Source organism: Ovis aries, chromosome 11 (assembly GCF_016772045.2).
Source record: "Ovis aries strain OAR_USU_Benz2616 breed Rambouillet chromosome 11, ARS-UI_Ramb_v3.0, whole genome shotgun sequence".
In the NCBI taxonomy this organism is placed as follows: Eukaryota; Metazoa; Chordata; class Mammalia; order Artiodactyla; family Bovidae; genus Ovis; species Ovis aries.
In genome coordinates, this window is record NC_056064.1 from 57,792,543 (window position 1) to 57,808,530 (window position 15,988).

The following is a 15,988-nucleotide window of genomic DNA, read 5'->3' on the forward strand; positions in this document are numbered from 1 at the left end:
TCATCGCCAAATGGGTTGAGATGGAGCTTGGCTCCCAGGTGGGGACCGTGGCGTGATGTCAAGCGGCCTTGCGTGTGCCGCTGGATGGGGGAGTGTTCTGGAGGGTGGCAGCCCTGGAGCTGCCCTGTGGGGACCCACCAAGGGCAAGGGGGAGGAAGGGCAGGGCTGTGTGGGGGGCGGCAGCAGGGAGGGCCTGGGGGCTGATCTTGGGCTGGGAACCACAGCATCCCGGCTTGGAGGCCTGAAGCCCGCAAGTTATGCAGCTCAAGGGAGCAGTATGGCCTGCTGGAGCCGCTGGAGAGGGGCCGTGGGAAGCCTCAGAAGGGGTCTGTGCGTCTTGGGGCAGATCGGGAAGTGGCCCCAGGGGCCGCGATGCTGGTACTGCAGGAAGCGGCTCTGGACGCCCTGGCTGCTTGCGTGTCAACAGGGGTGGGTTTACACCTAGTCTCCTGGGGGCATCTCTGAGCAGGAGAGAAGGAGTCTGGGAGTACCTCCTCCTCTGAGCCAGGCCCAGACTCTGGAGCTCCTGAAATCCAGGGTGCCCATTCCGGAAAGTCTGTAAAACCAACCACTTTGGTCTTGTGAGCTCTGGTTCTCCTTGTTCCGCGGATACCCGTGGCCTTCTTTTCGTGGCTGCAGAATAAAAAAATCTCAGAGTTGGTTGCTCAGGGCCAGGTAGGAAGAGCCAAGTGACCGAAGACCGGGCAGGTTTGGTTTCTTTTTTTCCCCAGTGATTCTTAGCATCTTCCAGTGATATGGGAGCATTGCTATTTATGCTTATTTTCTCTGTCACAGAAGGAAACAAATCTGAGCTTCAATTCTCAACCTTCTTTTTGAAGCTGAAAGTAAACCTCTCCTGGGTTTACTTTTATGACATTCCCACACTCTCATAACTTTTTGCTTTCTTTCTTTCTTTTTTTTTTTTTATCCACGCCATGCGGCCTGTGGGATCTTAATTCCCTCACCAGGGATCGAACCCACGCCCCTGCATTGGGAGGAAAGAGTCTTAACCACTGGACCACTTGGCATTTTTTAATAAAGTTTTAATTGAAAGGATCAACAACCACCATTGTTGTTTTGAGAATCTGACATCCTGCAGTTTTCCAGAAGAAAATACATTTTGTTTTAGGAATTGTTACTCTAGACCTAAACCAGAGATAGACTCTTAAGTATTGTTCTTTGCCTTGAAGAAAACAGTGTTAAACAGAGGAGCCAGTTAAATGCTATACTGGTGTATGAGGTATGTGTATATGTATTTTTAATTTGTTTTTATTCAAAGTAAACAAACCTCCCTAAGACATGATAATTCTAAGCCAACTAATCATTGGCCTTGTGTGAAAAACTCTTCCAGACCATTTGGAAGAACTACTAAGTGTCTACTATGTACTAGACGCTGTCTAGAGCTTTACTAGTGAAACCCAGAAGGGAAAAGACCTGAAATAATTTTTAAAACATTTGTCTACCGATTCACCTGTCGCTGAATCTGTAAGAACGTTAAATACAATATGCTCTGTGTATTCATAGAAAATTGGAAATAGGGAAAAAGCCCAAAGAAGAAAGTAAAATCATGGATATTTACCATCATCTTTTACAATCTTTTTCCCTTATTTAGCAAAATTGTCAAGTATTCTTCTGTAGCGGCGTTTCTCAGTCACAAGACTCTTCATAGTCTTGGATTGCTCAGTGCTTTTTCGCTTTGGTCTTGATTATGGTATTGACTGCAATAGCAATGGAAACTGAGAAATTCCTAGAAGTTATTTATTCAGAAATAATAATAAACCCACTGCATTTTAACCTTTAGTATCTTTTATGAAATACAGTTGTGTTTTCCAAAACAAGAAGAATTGAAAAGGGTGGTATTTTCCCTGTTTTTGCTAAGTTCTGCTTTGTCTGGCATCATTGAAAGTGACTGGATTCTCAGATCTCCTTCTGCGTTCAGTCTATAGAGGAATGCATGTTTCTGTAAAGGGTATGAAGAAGATCCAGCTTCATCTGAATATTCTTCTTTCATATTTCACCAAAACTTGACAAGCAGTAGTTTTTTAAAAGTTGCGGCTAAGTGTCCATCAGCAGAGGAATGGATGAAGAAGACGTGGTCATATTTTGCATGCTTGCTCAGTCGCTAAGTCGGGTTCGACTCTTTGTGACCCCATAGACTGTAGCCCGCCTCTGTCCATGGGATTCTGCAGGCAAGAATACCGGAGTGGGTTGCCGTTTCCTTCTCCAGGGGATCTTCCCAACCCAGGGATTGAATCCAAGTCTCCTGCTTGGCAGACGGATTATCACTGAGTCACCCCGGAAGCCCACAATGGGTATTAACCATAAAGAACCATGAAATAATGGCGTTTGCAGCAACGTGGATGGGCCTAGAGATGATCATACTAAGCAAAGTGAGTCAGAAAGAGAAGGACAAACGTATCGTTTACATGTGAAATCTTTAAAAAGTGGCACAAGTGAACGTGCTTACAAAACAGAAACAGACTCGTAGACTCAGAAATAAAAGGTATGGTAACCAAAGGGGAAAGGTGGGGTAGGGTTAAATTAGGAGCTGGAGGTGAACATATGCACACACGACTGTATATAAAACAGATAATCGACAAGGACCTACTGTATAGCCTGGGGGACTCGACTCAATATTCTGTAGTAACCTACATGGGAGGAGGATCTGAAAAGGAATGGGTGCGTGTGTCTGTATAACTGAATCACTTTGCTATCCTCCTAAAACTAACACAATATTGTCAATCGACTGTACTCCAGGATGAAATAAAAAAGAGAAACTGAAGAAGAAGTTGGTTGGGGTATGAATTTGAAACCGTGTTCGTGAACTTTCAAATTCTGTTACGTTAGGATCGTTCTGTCCTTTTCTCTGTCTCTTGAGGTAGAGCTCCTTTCCCAACATGGTCCTTGGGCCAGGGACGCAATATGGTGATGGACTGCTTTCAGTGGAAAGCTTATTAGGAGAAAGAGCCACCGTCCTAACTAGTTTTGTAAGCCTTCCAACTGAATGCAGACGAAGTACAAATAATATTTTTGGCTTTCTCTGGAAGGTCAAAGGTTTTTAAAGCTTTGAAATTCTCCTTTACTCCAAGTTTTACTCCTATTAATGCCCTCCCCCCAACATGCATCAAAACTCTGAAGACTTCTATTTACTTATTATCCTGCCTTTAAAAAAAAAAGCTCTGTGATGTTAGTAGCAGATATAAAGCCTAGAAAGAGTGAATTTATGCCTTCCAGAGAGACTGGAGCTTTCTGCCTGGCCAGTTACCTGGGTCTTATTGCTCTCATCTGGGCTGAGCTGGAAATGCAGCTACCTATTGACCAAAGGGGCTTCTCTGCTGGCTCAGATGGTAAAGAATCCTCCTGCAATGCAGGAGATGTGTGTGTGTTTGATCTCTGGGTGGGGAAGATCCCCCAGAGAAGGAAATGGCAACCCACTCCAGTATTCTTGCCTGGAAAATCCCATGGACAGAGGAGTCTGCGGGCTACAGTCCATGGGGTTGCAAAGAGTCGGACATGACTTAGTGACTAAACAGCAACAAATTGACTGAAGAGTTTAATTCTTTACATGGAGGGTTCTTGGGTTCAGAGTTCCTGAAGGGCAGGTCCAAGGGGATCTTCTCTTTGTAACAACAGCATCGTGATGTCCTCAGATGTGCAGAAACATTGCAAGCAACCCTCCACTCCAAGCCCCTGGCTGCCCAGGGGAGCTTCAGTCTGCTGATCAGCGTGACCTCAGCATGCTGAGTCACCATCTCTTCCTGAAATCATCACTGACTGTGCATCTCAACTCCTGTTTCTTAAAAGAAGTGCTAGAAATGGGAGATGCAAAAAACCGGTCATTTGCTGAAAATTTAGGGGCATTTTAGACAATGTACTTTAGCCACCAGGAGCCCAGGAATTTCCCTTCAGAGAAAATTCCCATTTTTTCCAAAGACAAATCTTGATGTACTTGAAGCTACTGTTATATGTGCAAAAGACCTTGGGAACCCAAAGGGAGAGTGTAGGAATACATTTTTATTTGTAAAAATGTTCTATTAGAATTAGAAGGTAGAATGTTTTGGCCTCTCTACTTTTGAAGACAAGGATTATGACTCTATTTATCCAGCCAAATATTTTTGAGAATGTCCTATGTGCTAAATATCCTCCTAATTGGATTTTTAGCAGTAAATAAGCAGAGCTTGCCCCGGCCCTTGGAGAAGGAAATGGCACCCCACGCCAGTGTTCTTGCCTGGAGAATCCCAGGGATGGCAGAGCCTGGTGGCCTGCCGTCTATGGGGTCGCACAGAGTCGGACACGACTGAAGCGACTTAGCAGCAGCAGCAGCAGCAGCAGCAGCAGCAGCAGCAGCAGCAGCAGCGCCTGCCCTTGAGGGGCATATATTCAAATGGTAGAGCCAGATGATATTCAAGTACACAGATAAATGTATAATGTTGAAGAGCAAAAAGGGATAGGAAAAAAATGGAAGCGGATCCAGAGGCTACACAGGTATACGTGAAGGTTGAATAAGGACCATTTTTGATGGAGTTGTTATGGAGATACTCCAGGAGGTGACATTTGGGCAGAGTAGATGTCTAATAAAAGTGAATTAGGGAATTCCCTGGTGGTCCAGTTGTTAGGACACTGTACTTTCACTGTAGGGGCAGGGGTTTGATTCCTGGTTGGGGAACTAAGATCCTACAAACCAGGTGAGATGGCCAAAAAAGTGACTTAATGAGCATACACCTCAAGTCCAGAGCTCTACAGTTTATGCTCATGTTCCTTGCTCAGTCGTGCCTGATTATCTGCGACCCCGTGGACTGTAGCCCACCAGGCTCCTCTGTGCGTGGGATTCTCCAGGCAGGAGTACTGGAGCCGGCTGTCATGTCCTTTTCCAGGGGGTCTTCCTGACCCAGGGGTTGAACCTGCATCTCCTGCATTGGCAGGTGGGTTCTTTACCATCTGAGCCCCCAGGGAAGCCCGGTTTCTACTAAAGGAGCTGTTCACACGGGCAATGTTGTTGGTGAGCGTGGGACTGAATGTGTGCGTATTAGTTTCCCTAGGGCTGCTGGAACTGGCCGAGTTCCACCAAGTGGCCAAGAAAAGCAGGAATTTATTTTCCCACCGCGCTGGAGACCAGAAGTCCAAAACCAAGGTGTCAGCAGTGCTGCTTCTGAAGGCTCTGGAGAAGTGTCTTTCTTCACCTCCTCCCGCCTCTGGTGGTTGTGAGCTTTCCTTGGCTTGCAGCCGCACCCAGCCTCTACCTCTGTCCTCACGTGGCCAGCTCCTCTGCGTGTTTGTCTCCTCCTCTGTCTCTTGTAAGGAGACCTGTCATTGGATTTGGTTCCTACCGGGGTCATCAGGAGGATGTCATATTGAGATCCTTAATTTTATCGGCAAAGACCCTTTTGCCAAATAAGGACATATTCAAAGATTCTGAGGGTTAGGTTGTGGACGTATCTTTGGGGGGCCACCAGTCAACCCAGTGGGTTCCCAGGTGGCACTAGTGATAAAGAACCTGCCTGCCAATGCAGGAGACATGAGATGCGGGTTTGATCCCTGGGTCAGGAAGATCCCCTAGAGGAGGGCATGGCAACCCACTCCAGTATTCTTGCCTGGAGAATCCCATGGACAGAGGAGCCTGGAGGGCTACAATCCATGGGGTCACAGAGAGTCAGACACAGCTGAATTGACTTAGCACCCTGGCATTCAACCCAATAAAGTGCGATCTGGGAAAATCACTTCGACAGCAGGTTTTATTTTTACTTATTTATTATATATTTTATCTTATCTCAGTTTTTGGTTGTGCCGCACAGTGTGTGGGATCTTAGTTCCTCTACCAGATATTGAGCCCACACCTCCCTGAATTGGAAGAGCGGTGTCTTAACCACTGGACCACCAGGGAAGCCCTTGACAGCAGGCTTTCAATCAAAATGGAATGTGGGCCCTGAGTGGAGTCCAGGGGCTCTTTGCCTGCATCCCCGTGGTCAGGACGCAGCTGCATTTCAGTGGAGACAGGGGAAGCAGCCGTGGGCATCGTGCCAATGCGTGATGCAGCAGTTGCAGGGCTGTCTGGTGCTGAGTTGCTGTACATCAGAGCCGCTGTGTGGCTTGGAGTTGTGTACTCAGCAATTTCTGGTTAGACCATGCTCCCTGGGTGGGACATCACAGCTGTAAGGCTGCTGGTCTTCATGGGGGCGCCTCATAGAATATATAGCAGGTCTTCCAGGCTTGAGAAATTGAGAATACGCAATTTGGCCCAGAGGAGCAGAGTCGAGAAAGGGTTCATCAGGCCAAGAGGTGGGCAGTCATATTCTATTTGGACGCTTCCCAAGCAAGAGCCCGGCCGTAGTCGTGGTGGCAGGAGAGTGGGTAAGTTGCAAAAGTCAGCAGCTTGGGAAGCCGGGACCTCAGCCTGAGAGGCACGCTGACTGCGTTGAGCAATCTCCTGGGAACATCTTTGGTGGGGCTGCAGGTGCATCTAGGGCGGCGTGGCATGGAACCCTCCTCCAGAGGGCGGGCACTCCACTGCTAAGAACCTAGTCTTCTCTCAGTCGGGTCTTTTGCCAGAGGAAGGCAGGGAGGAGCAAGTCCGTGTGCCCGGAGCCTGCCCAAGTTGGGGATGGTGTTTGCTCAACTCAGTGCAACACCAGCTGTTGCTCCAGGTGCTAAGTTAGACACTCGGTAATTAGCGGGGCTAATTTATTTAATCATGTTTGTACTGTTTCTCTTCTCCCAGTTGTTCTTCTTGCCCTGATCCTTCAGGTTTTCCTGGACCCACGCCCAGGAGTGTTTGTTGGAAGATGGATGTTCGTTGATGCCAGAGATTAGAGCAAGCTGTGGCTTGGTGGCGGTGGTGCGGGAGGCTGGTCTTGTCCGTATTCCAGGTCAGAGTTTCTCAACCTCAGTGGGGGTTGACTTTGGGGGGGCCATTTTTGTGGGGCACTGTCCTATGCATTGTAGGATGTTTAGCGGTATCTGTTGACCTCTACCCACTAGGTCCCAGTAATGTTCTTCAACCCCAGTTCTGAAAACCAAAAATGTCTTCAGATGTTACCAACTGCCACCTGGTAGAGTCAGAGGCTCAGTGGCAAAGAATCCGCCTGCCAAGCAGGAGACAGTAAAATCCCTGAGTCGGGAAGAGCTCTTGGAGAAGGAAATGGCAACGCACTCCAGTATTCGTGGCTGAGAAATCCCATGACAGCCGAGCCTGGTGGACTCCAGTCCGTGGGGTTGCAAGGAGTCAGGCGTGACTTAGCAGCTGAGTACAAGCAGGGTCAAAGTTGCTTCCTCTTGAGAACTCCTGGTCTGCTGCTCTGATCACTGCTGCCCTTAGACTTTCTGGAGGAAAATTATCCTTCCAAGGCCATGCCGTAGGTTGGGATGATGAGTGCCCTTTCTTAACTGCGTCCCTTTGCTCTCTTTTTGAACATGCCCTGACAGGGAGGCCTGGCATGCTGCAGTTCATGGGGTCACAAAGAGTCAGGCACGACTGAGTGACTGAACTGAACTGACCTGACCAACTGACGCCCTCGACAGGAGGACGGGAAAAGGGGCTGCCTTGGAGAACCAAACCTATCTCCCCAAACAAGTTCCTCTATGGAGAGATGTACAATTCTTGTGTTATCCAGGGCAGGGGAAAAAGCAAGCTGTGATGTAAAGAGTGGCAGGATGAGTGTCACCAGGAAGCTAAGCAGAACCAGAAAAACCACTTCTGTGTTGGAGGGGAAAGGCAAGCCTCACCAGCTGCTTGCATGGAATCAATGCAGCATGGCGGCCGGGCCAGGGAGGGGCGTCCATTCATCATTTGTGTGTTGGCAGACCCCCTGGGGCCAGCTCCTGCCACCTCTAAAGCGAGGGCTGCGGGCTATGTCAGGCTGTCTCCTATCCAAGACTGTGAATCATGTTGGGGTCCCCTTACAGATGCCAACTTTGTTCTTCGAGGTGCAGAAGACCCCCTGACTGCCTTTGGCAAGTGAATGGAGATGGTTACACTGTTTATTTTTTAAGGCCGTTGATCTATGGCTGCGCTGGGCCCTCTGTGCTGTGCACGGACGTTCTTAAGTTGCAGTGAGCAGGGGCTGCTCTGCAGTTGCCGTGTGAGGGCTGCTCCGTGCAGTGGCGTCTCTGGTTGTGGATCCCGGGCTGTAGAGCCTGGGCTTCATGTCTGTGGCAGACAGACCTAGCATGTGGAATCTTCCCAGACCAGGGATTGGACCCGTGTCCTCTGCATCGGCCCGTGCACTCTTAACCACTAGACCGCCGGGGGAGTCCTGATACACTCCTTAAGAGGATCCAGATAATCTGAGATAGATCTGCAAAGAAGAGGAGAGGGTAAGAGCGGAAGAAGAGACCAGCAACCCAGAATCATTAACCTGGAGCAGCACTGTCCCATAGAAATAAAATCCAAGCTGCAGAGGCCATTTTTTTGGAGTGTGTTCCAATAAAACTTTATTTACAAAAACAGGCAGCAGACTTGCTGGTCAGTAGAAGACTCTGGGCAGTGATTCAGATCCCCTGACTTTCAGACTAATGACCTTTCTCCTTTGCCATGCTGATTTTATTTCCTAGGCACTGGCAAGTTTCTAAGTACATAGAAGAAGGGGTAATTATTATTATTATTAAGTCCATTTAGGAAAATAAAAAACTTTACTGCTCCACAGCCCACATGTAATTTTAAACTTTCTAGTAATTACATTTAAAAAAAAAAAGACAGAGGAAACAGATACAATCAGGTTTTACAATATATTTTATACAACTCAGTGTATCCCCAGTCTTATTTCAACCTGCAATTGATATAAAAAAAAATCTGTTAGTGAGATAGTGAAAAGTGAAAGTATTAGTTGCTCAGTCATATCTGACTCTTTGTGACCCCATGGACTGTAGCCCGCCAGGCTCCTCTCTGTCCATGGGATTCTCCAGGCAAGAGTACTGGAGTGGGTAGGCATTCTCTTCTCCAGGGGATCTTCCCGACCCTGGGACTGAACTTGGATGTCCCTGCATTGCAGGCGGATTCTTTACCATCTGAGCCACCAGGGAAGCCTCATTAGTGAGATTGCCTTTTTTTTTTTTTTAATGTGAAATCTAGGAAATCCGGCATTTATTCTACCCTCACAGCACACTTCAATTCGCTTGTCACATTTCCAGTGCTTCTGTGCTGGACAGTGTTGCCCTAGAGAGGAAGTTTCAGTGATTAAATTTGGGGGAAGGGAACTGTTCATCGTAGACAGAAATAAAAAAAATGAGCTTAAGGACTTAGGTGGACAGATTTCATCAGCAAATGCCCTTGACTGGCTGTCAGCGCAGTGCTTCCATCTCCCCAGACAGGGCCTGTTCGCAAGAATCCATTGGCTGCTGGGCTCCCCTCCCCTGACCCCTTTGTCGTCCACTCTATTCGCTTTTGTTTCAACCGAATGAGCACACAAAAAAGCGCCCTGCATTCCACCGGGCAGTCTTATTCAAACGTGGCATGGCTGCGTTTTCTCAATTAATCAGGAGCTTGCCCCCCACCCCTTTCTCCTCCACGATTTTCTCGGCATCTTAATCAGGGTCCTAGCTGGACTCCAGCTTCCAGGAGAATTTCGAGGGCCCAACAGACACTTGGGTAAATAAGAACCAGCTTGGGTGCCTCTTTCCTCCTCCATGAATAAGATGTATCAGAAGACTGACTGTTCCTTAGAAGAGGCGAAGGGAGAGAGAAGCAGTCAAGCTGGTGAACGGCGTAGGGCTGAAAGCAGAGCAGCGGAAAGACAGGCTGTGTCCTTTGGGTGAGACAGGGCAGGGAGAGGGAGTCCAGGAGGGAGGGGGATACACGTGGCTGATCCACTTGGTGACACAGTGGAAACAACACAGCATTGTAAAGCAGCTGTACTCCAGAAAACAAACACCAAAAAGTCACAGCAAAATGTGAAAAAAAGGTAAGGGCTTTCCAGGGGCGCTAGCGGTAGAGAACACACCTGCCAGCTCAGGAGACGTAAGAGACGCAGGTTCGATCCCTGGGTCGGGAAGATCCCCTGGAGGAGGGCATGGCAACCCACTCCAGTATTCTTGCCTGGAGAATCCCATGGACGGAGGAAGCTGAAGGGCTACAGTCCACGGGGTTGCAAAAGAGTCAGACATGACTTAGCCACCGAGCATGCTCACGGCACGCACGCAACATCCTACAAGGCACAGGGCAGCGTCTCTCTGTAAAGAGTTATCCAGCCTAACAGATCAGGAGCTCCAAGGTTGAGAAACGCTGTGTTGGAGCATGTTTCCTTTGAATTTTAGAGACTTTTCGCCTAAAAAGAACCTTCTTTTGACCTGCAGAAGGCCCTGGGAGGGGTTGGCTACACCTGTGCATATGTATGACTGAATTACTACTCTGTTGATCCATTTACACCTGCTGGGGCTTTGTGGGCAGCTAGTTGAGAATAAGACCTGGATCCAGGAGGTGTCTGGGTGGGGGACAAGCCAGGTGGGGATGAGAGCTGAGCGGCCACACAAACTAAATGTCACAACTTTTCTAGTTTTCTAAAAGAGAGGGTGCTTCCTTGGGCAAGGTCCCAGTTCTTTCTCTCCAAAGCATGAGCAAAAGCTCAGCCAAGTCCAGCTGGGGATCCATTAGCTGCATCTCTGAAGGTAGAATAATGGACCGGCTTTTCCTGATATTGTAAGTAGGATGCTTTGCATAGATTAAGCAAAGGTGAACCGTCCATCTTCCCATTGCTCTTAGAAGGGCCAGAGGCAGCCAGAAGCATTTGCATGGCGGTCCCTGTAGGGAAAGAGAACAAGGGAAAAAAACGAAAGAAAAGAGTGACCAGCCTACTGGTGTGTCAACCCGTGGTGTGAATTGACCTTCAGGTCTACTCCTGCCGGCTGGACTCCTTTTGCCTGACCACCTGGTCTCAACTGTATCTTCCGGTCCACCATCAGTGGAACTGTGAGAGTCTCACAGCTCACGTGAGCCTAGAGTCTTCAGAAATATGCATTTTGCTTCCAGCCAACCCTGTCAAGTGGCCCCAGGTGTCTGTCTGTCTACCAGGGTGGATATATCCTAAGTCCAGGTGTGGAAACACAAAGACTCTGTCCCCAGGGACCCTTCTTTCTGAGCATCTGGGGGAGTCTAGGGCCTAAAGACTTGACGTTGCTCCGGCCCCACCCAGAGAAAGCCCCTCCCAGAGGAGCCATCTGGGTTCCCGGGCCTCTCGGGAGCTTGTGCAGGTTTCCGACGGAGTTATGGGTGATCTGGAGTCCGTCAGGCCTGACAGTTCCTGCCCCGTGTCTCTCCTTGCAGAACTGTGGTGAAGATTAAAAGGCATTTGGGGCCTGAAGGGAAGAGAGAACACAGAATTCTGGGATGCTGAGGGGAACAAATTCCTCTCCTGTTGTTGGAAAGAGAAAGGTGACTTTGCAGGATACGTGCTTGGCTGTGTCTATCCCGGGGTCATCTGAGATGGCCCTCGAGATCTTTCCTTTTAGCTGTTGACATTTGCGCTGTTATGTATGCCTGTGTTGTTCTCAGTCGCTCAGTGATGTCCGATGCTTTGCGACCCCATGGACAGCCACGCTGCAGGTTTCCCTGTCCTTCACCATCTCCCAGAGTCTTCTCAGATTTGTGTCCATTGAGTCAGCAGTGCTATCGAATCATCTCATCCTCTGCCGCTCTCTTCTCCTTTTTTTGCCCTCAGTTTTTCCCAGCATCAGAGTCTTTTCCAACAAGTCGGCTCTTTGCATGAGGTGGCCAAAGTATTGGAGCTTCAGCATCAGTCCTTCCCATGAATATTCGGGTTAATTTCCTTGAGGATCGACTGATGTGTGCATGTGTGTGTGTGTGTGTCTCTATAGACATATATATTATATCGTCATTGTGTATATATTATATATTATGAGATATAGTATATATCGTATGCACGTCTGCTCATTCACATCAGTCGTGTCTGACTCTTTGCGGCCCCATAGACCATAGCCCGCCAGCCTTCTCTGTCCATGGGATTCTCCAGGCAAGAACACTGGAGTGGGTTGCCATTTCCTCCAGGGGATCTTCCTGACCCAGGATTTGAACCCGTGTCTTCTGCATTGCAAATGGATTCTTTATTGCTAAGCCATTGGGGAAGCCCCATAATATATATTATATTATGTATGTTTTTTGTGTACTTCCAAACAACTTTGGTCGGTGTATTTCAGTAGAAATAATTCTAGACCTAGACTAAGAAGGTCTGTCACTAGCTGGCTGTGTGACCTGGACCAGTCACCTAAGCTCGCTGAGCCTCGGTTCCTCATTCACCAAATAGAGTCACACTGACCAAGCAGAGCGGCAAGAATCCAAGGAACTCGTGTTAAAGAAGGAGCTTTGTGAAGTAAGACAGTCAGGTGTCTCATTGCTTGCACTGAGGGATTTTCTTCTGCTCTCCCCCAGAAGACGTCTTCTCATAGCTCGAGGTAGGAATCTTCACCAGCAGGCATGCAATTTCTAAGACCTTCCCTCACTTCTTAACCTCTGGTCTCCAGGGTTCAGAGCCATCGCTTCTTGGAAAAGACCAGTGGGTGGGAGCATGGTGGGTAGGGATTTGGAGTAATTGTAGGGCTTGTATAATTACCGATTCTGGTCCCCATTAGTCCTGGAGCCGTGTTCAGGGACCGTAAATCATTCCTGTGCCGCTTCGGCGGACTGACTCCCATCCCCTGCACCGTGGCCAAGACTCTCTGCTACATTCCGATTTTCCACCAACGGCTGGATTATTCGCTGTAATAAGCTTCTTTCCCCAATAAAAGCCGGGTGGAGCCTCGGGGAGCCCACGTCTGCCAGGCCAGCGCCTGGAGCCTGAGGCCACTTTCTCCTGCTGCTGCTTCCTCGAGCCATTGTGTCTGGCCAGTGGCATGTTGCCACCTTGACCTTGACTGTCCCTTGGAAGAGGAGAGGGTGCAGAGGCAGGCCCAGAGACAGCCGACCAGGAGAGGAAGAGACCAGAGGGAGGGGGAGCCTGGCAGCCCATTAAAGGGGAATAAATTCTGCAGAGGGGAAGTGAGCGCTCCCTCCCCGAGCCCCTGTAAATCATCGTGTTTTATGGGCGGGATGCGGGGGGAAGTGGGAGATGGGCTGGCCCTGATAACTGGGGTCATTTCTCCTACTTGGGTCTGTCTGAATCTGCGGATCTTCCGTCAGGGAGCAGCCTCCAGCTGGAAACCGCTGGGGCTCCTTGCTTTAATTTATTGGCGTCGTTATTACTCTCAAATCAGAACCGCAGTTACTTAAGGAGAGCATTTTCAGAGTTTTATTAGAAAGGGATGGCTGGCTTGTTTCTCCTGTCTGTTCTCCCCAGAACGCCTGACCTGCCGTGCGGGCACGGCGGATACAAGGATGGGATCTTTGTTGCTGTTGTTCAGTTGCCAAGTTGCATCGGACTCTTTGTGATCCCATGGACTGTGGCATGCCAGGCTTCCTTGTCCTCTCTTGGGGTTTGCCCAAGTTCATGTCCACTAAATCAGTGATGCCATCCAACCATCGCATCCTCTGTCGTCCCCTTCTCCTCCCACCTTCAATCTTTCCCAGCATCAGGGTCTTTTCTGATGAGTTGGCTCCTCACATCAGGTGGCCCAAGTATGGGATAGTTGTAGGTGGTTTGAAATGCCTCATTTTTAGAAGTTATATTTTATACCAGAAGGCTTCTTTCAGACCCAAATGTTCGTTATAAACTCTGGATCCCAGACCTTGCTTCTCTTTTCTTTGCCTTATTAACTGATCTTTCAACCAGAAAGGCATTTTTCAGTGGTGGAATTCACTAATGAAGGGCCCCAGAGACCTGCGTATGGGTGTTTATTTTGTGCGTAGACCTTACAAGACAATGGTTTGAGTTTAGTTGCCGATATTTAAATTATGGGCCCTTCATATGATTCTGGGTTTCCAAGGTGGTGCAAGTGGCAAAGAACCCTCCTGCAATACAGGAGACCCGAGTTTGATCCCTCCTTTGGGAAGATCCCCTGGAGAAGGGAATGGCAACCCACTCCAGCATTCTTGCCTGGAGAATCCCATGGACAGAGGAACCTGGCGGGCTTACGGTCCGTGGGGTCTCAAAGAGTCGGACACAACTGAGTGGCTAACACTTTTGCTGTGCACATCACTGCCTCCTGGTAGCTGTGTGATTCTGAGTAAGTGACCTCCCCTCTCTGGGCCTTACTCTACGCTTGTTTAAGGTGAACTGGTTGGAGTACATTCAGTTCAGTTCAGTCGCTCAGTTGTGTCTGACTATTTGCGACCCCATGGGCTGCAGTGCGCCAGGCCTCCCTGTCCATCACCAACTCCCAGAGTTTACTCAAACTCATGGAGTACATTAGCAGTTTAAAAAGTTGTAGTCACTTATCCCTTGGTGTCAATAAAATCTTACATGAAGATCAAATACATGGACTGGGAGAATGTGGCAGCTGAAGGGGGTTGGAAAGCCTGGAAGGGTGTGTCTCGGTTTCCCACTGTTTCGAAAGGTCTCCACGGGCATCCCTCTGGAAACGTGAGTCTTTCCTGGTGGGAGCAGGTGCGCACCTTGATGCCCCCTGGGTGGTCAGTAATCTAGGGCTTATCCCAGCCATCACTGCCTGAAAGAAGGAAAAGTATGTCTATATATCCTCAAACGGCGTACGCTCTCCTGATGTATAAGCAGCTGGCTCATGGGAAGCGTTTCTTCTGGGCCCAGAAGTGTACGACCTGGTGTCTGTCTTCGAGGGGAGGGCAGACGGCAAAACATGAGCTAGAGTGTGCAAGTGCCGGCCCAGCGCCCCGGGCACTTTGGTGGAAGAATGTGCCAGGCAGCGTGTCTGGGGAAGCTGGAGAAAGTCGTCGCTCAGGAGGCCTCGGAGGGTCTTTCTCGGCAGAGCTGAGGTGAGGGAGAGAAGGTGGTCCTTTCCAGTGGAAACATGCAGTGAGCCCTGGGGGGCCAGAGGCGAATCTGGGCAGGACCTCCCAGGACTGGGTGGGGCTGGAGGACTAGCGGAAGGGATGGTGGTGGCGGTTTAATTGCCAAGTTGTGTCCAACTCTTGCAACCCCATGGACTGTAGCCTGCCGGGCTCCTCTGTCCATGGGATTCTCCAGGCAGGAATACTTGAGTGCGTTGCCATTCCCTTCTCCAGGGGATCTTCCCAATCCAGGAATCAAACCCGGATCTCCTGCATCGCAGGAGCTACAAGGGAAGTCCAAGGGATGGTGGGTGGGGCCAAAACGAGGGCAGACCTGGGGGCTCTGCAGAGCTAGGAAGGTTTTTGAGCTAGGGCTTGACTTGACCTTACTCCCCCGTCCCCCGGCAGCAGGTCAGGGAGGGAGAGATGGCAGGTGAGCAAGGAGTGGAAAGTACATGGGAGGTTCACCCGCGAGGATGGCGCAGGGCCTCGGTGGTGGTGGAGGGGAGGGGGTGATGAAGCAGGCAACATTGGTGGGGTGGTGGGGGCGGGTGACGTTGACAACGTGAGTACCCACAATGCTGTGGGGTTAAGAGTGGGATGCGGCCCAGGTGATGTTACGAATATGAGCCCAAGCCTGAGCTAGAAGGCGAGTCCTCCCTACTTCCCTGATCATTTAATTTGCATCTCCTGGGAGTCTCCCTCATCCTAAGACCTGGGCGTATGCATAAGCCGAGATGATAACAACAGGAGGAGTTACCTGAGTTTCTGGAATTGCTTGGGTGTTGTTCCTGGGAAGATGTCTACTTGACTCCTGGAGAGGGGAATTTGAGATTAGGAAGAGAGGCCAGAGGCACTGCTTTATTTACTTAAACACTGATTGGCTTCCTTCTTTGCATGGGATAACATCAGATCCTAGGGATAAATGTACGCATGGCCTCTAGTTCCCTTTGGAGCTGAGCGGATGCCTGATGGTGGGAAATAAGCACATGAACCCAGAAAGCAGAGGGGTGGAGCAGAGCGTAGAGTGGGGCCTGGAGGCCGTCAACTTCCCTGTGCTGGGGGGAGACTGGGGAATGTGCACCCATCCCCAGGAAAGGTGTACCCTGGGAGATGCAGTGGAGAAGGGAGTGAGGTGGGGACCCC

At 49.4% G+C, this 15,988-nt stretch overlaps 1 protein-coding gene across 11 annotated transcripts in view; it reads left to right on the forward strand.

Annotated features, from left to right (window-relative positions):
* The window catches only part of LOC105616444 (uncharacterized), a 157,341-nt gene that overhangs the window by 75,885 nt on the left and 65,468 nt on the right, over positions 1-15,988 (forward strand). The window contains exon 2 of one of the 11 annotated variants that reach the window (XR_009595415.1): positions 6,742-6,863. The exons of the other annotated variants lie outside the window; for them this stretch is intronic. The gene's annotated coding sequence lies outside the window, so the exon portion shown is untranslated. The remainder of the gene's footprint in view (positions 1-6,741; positions 6,864-15,988) is intronic. 11 annotated transcript variants of the gene reach the window in all.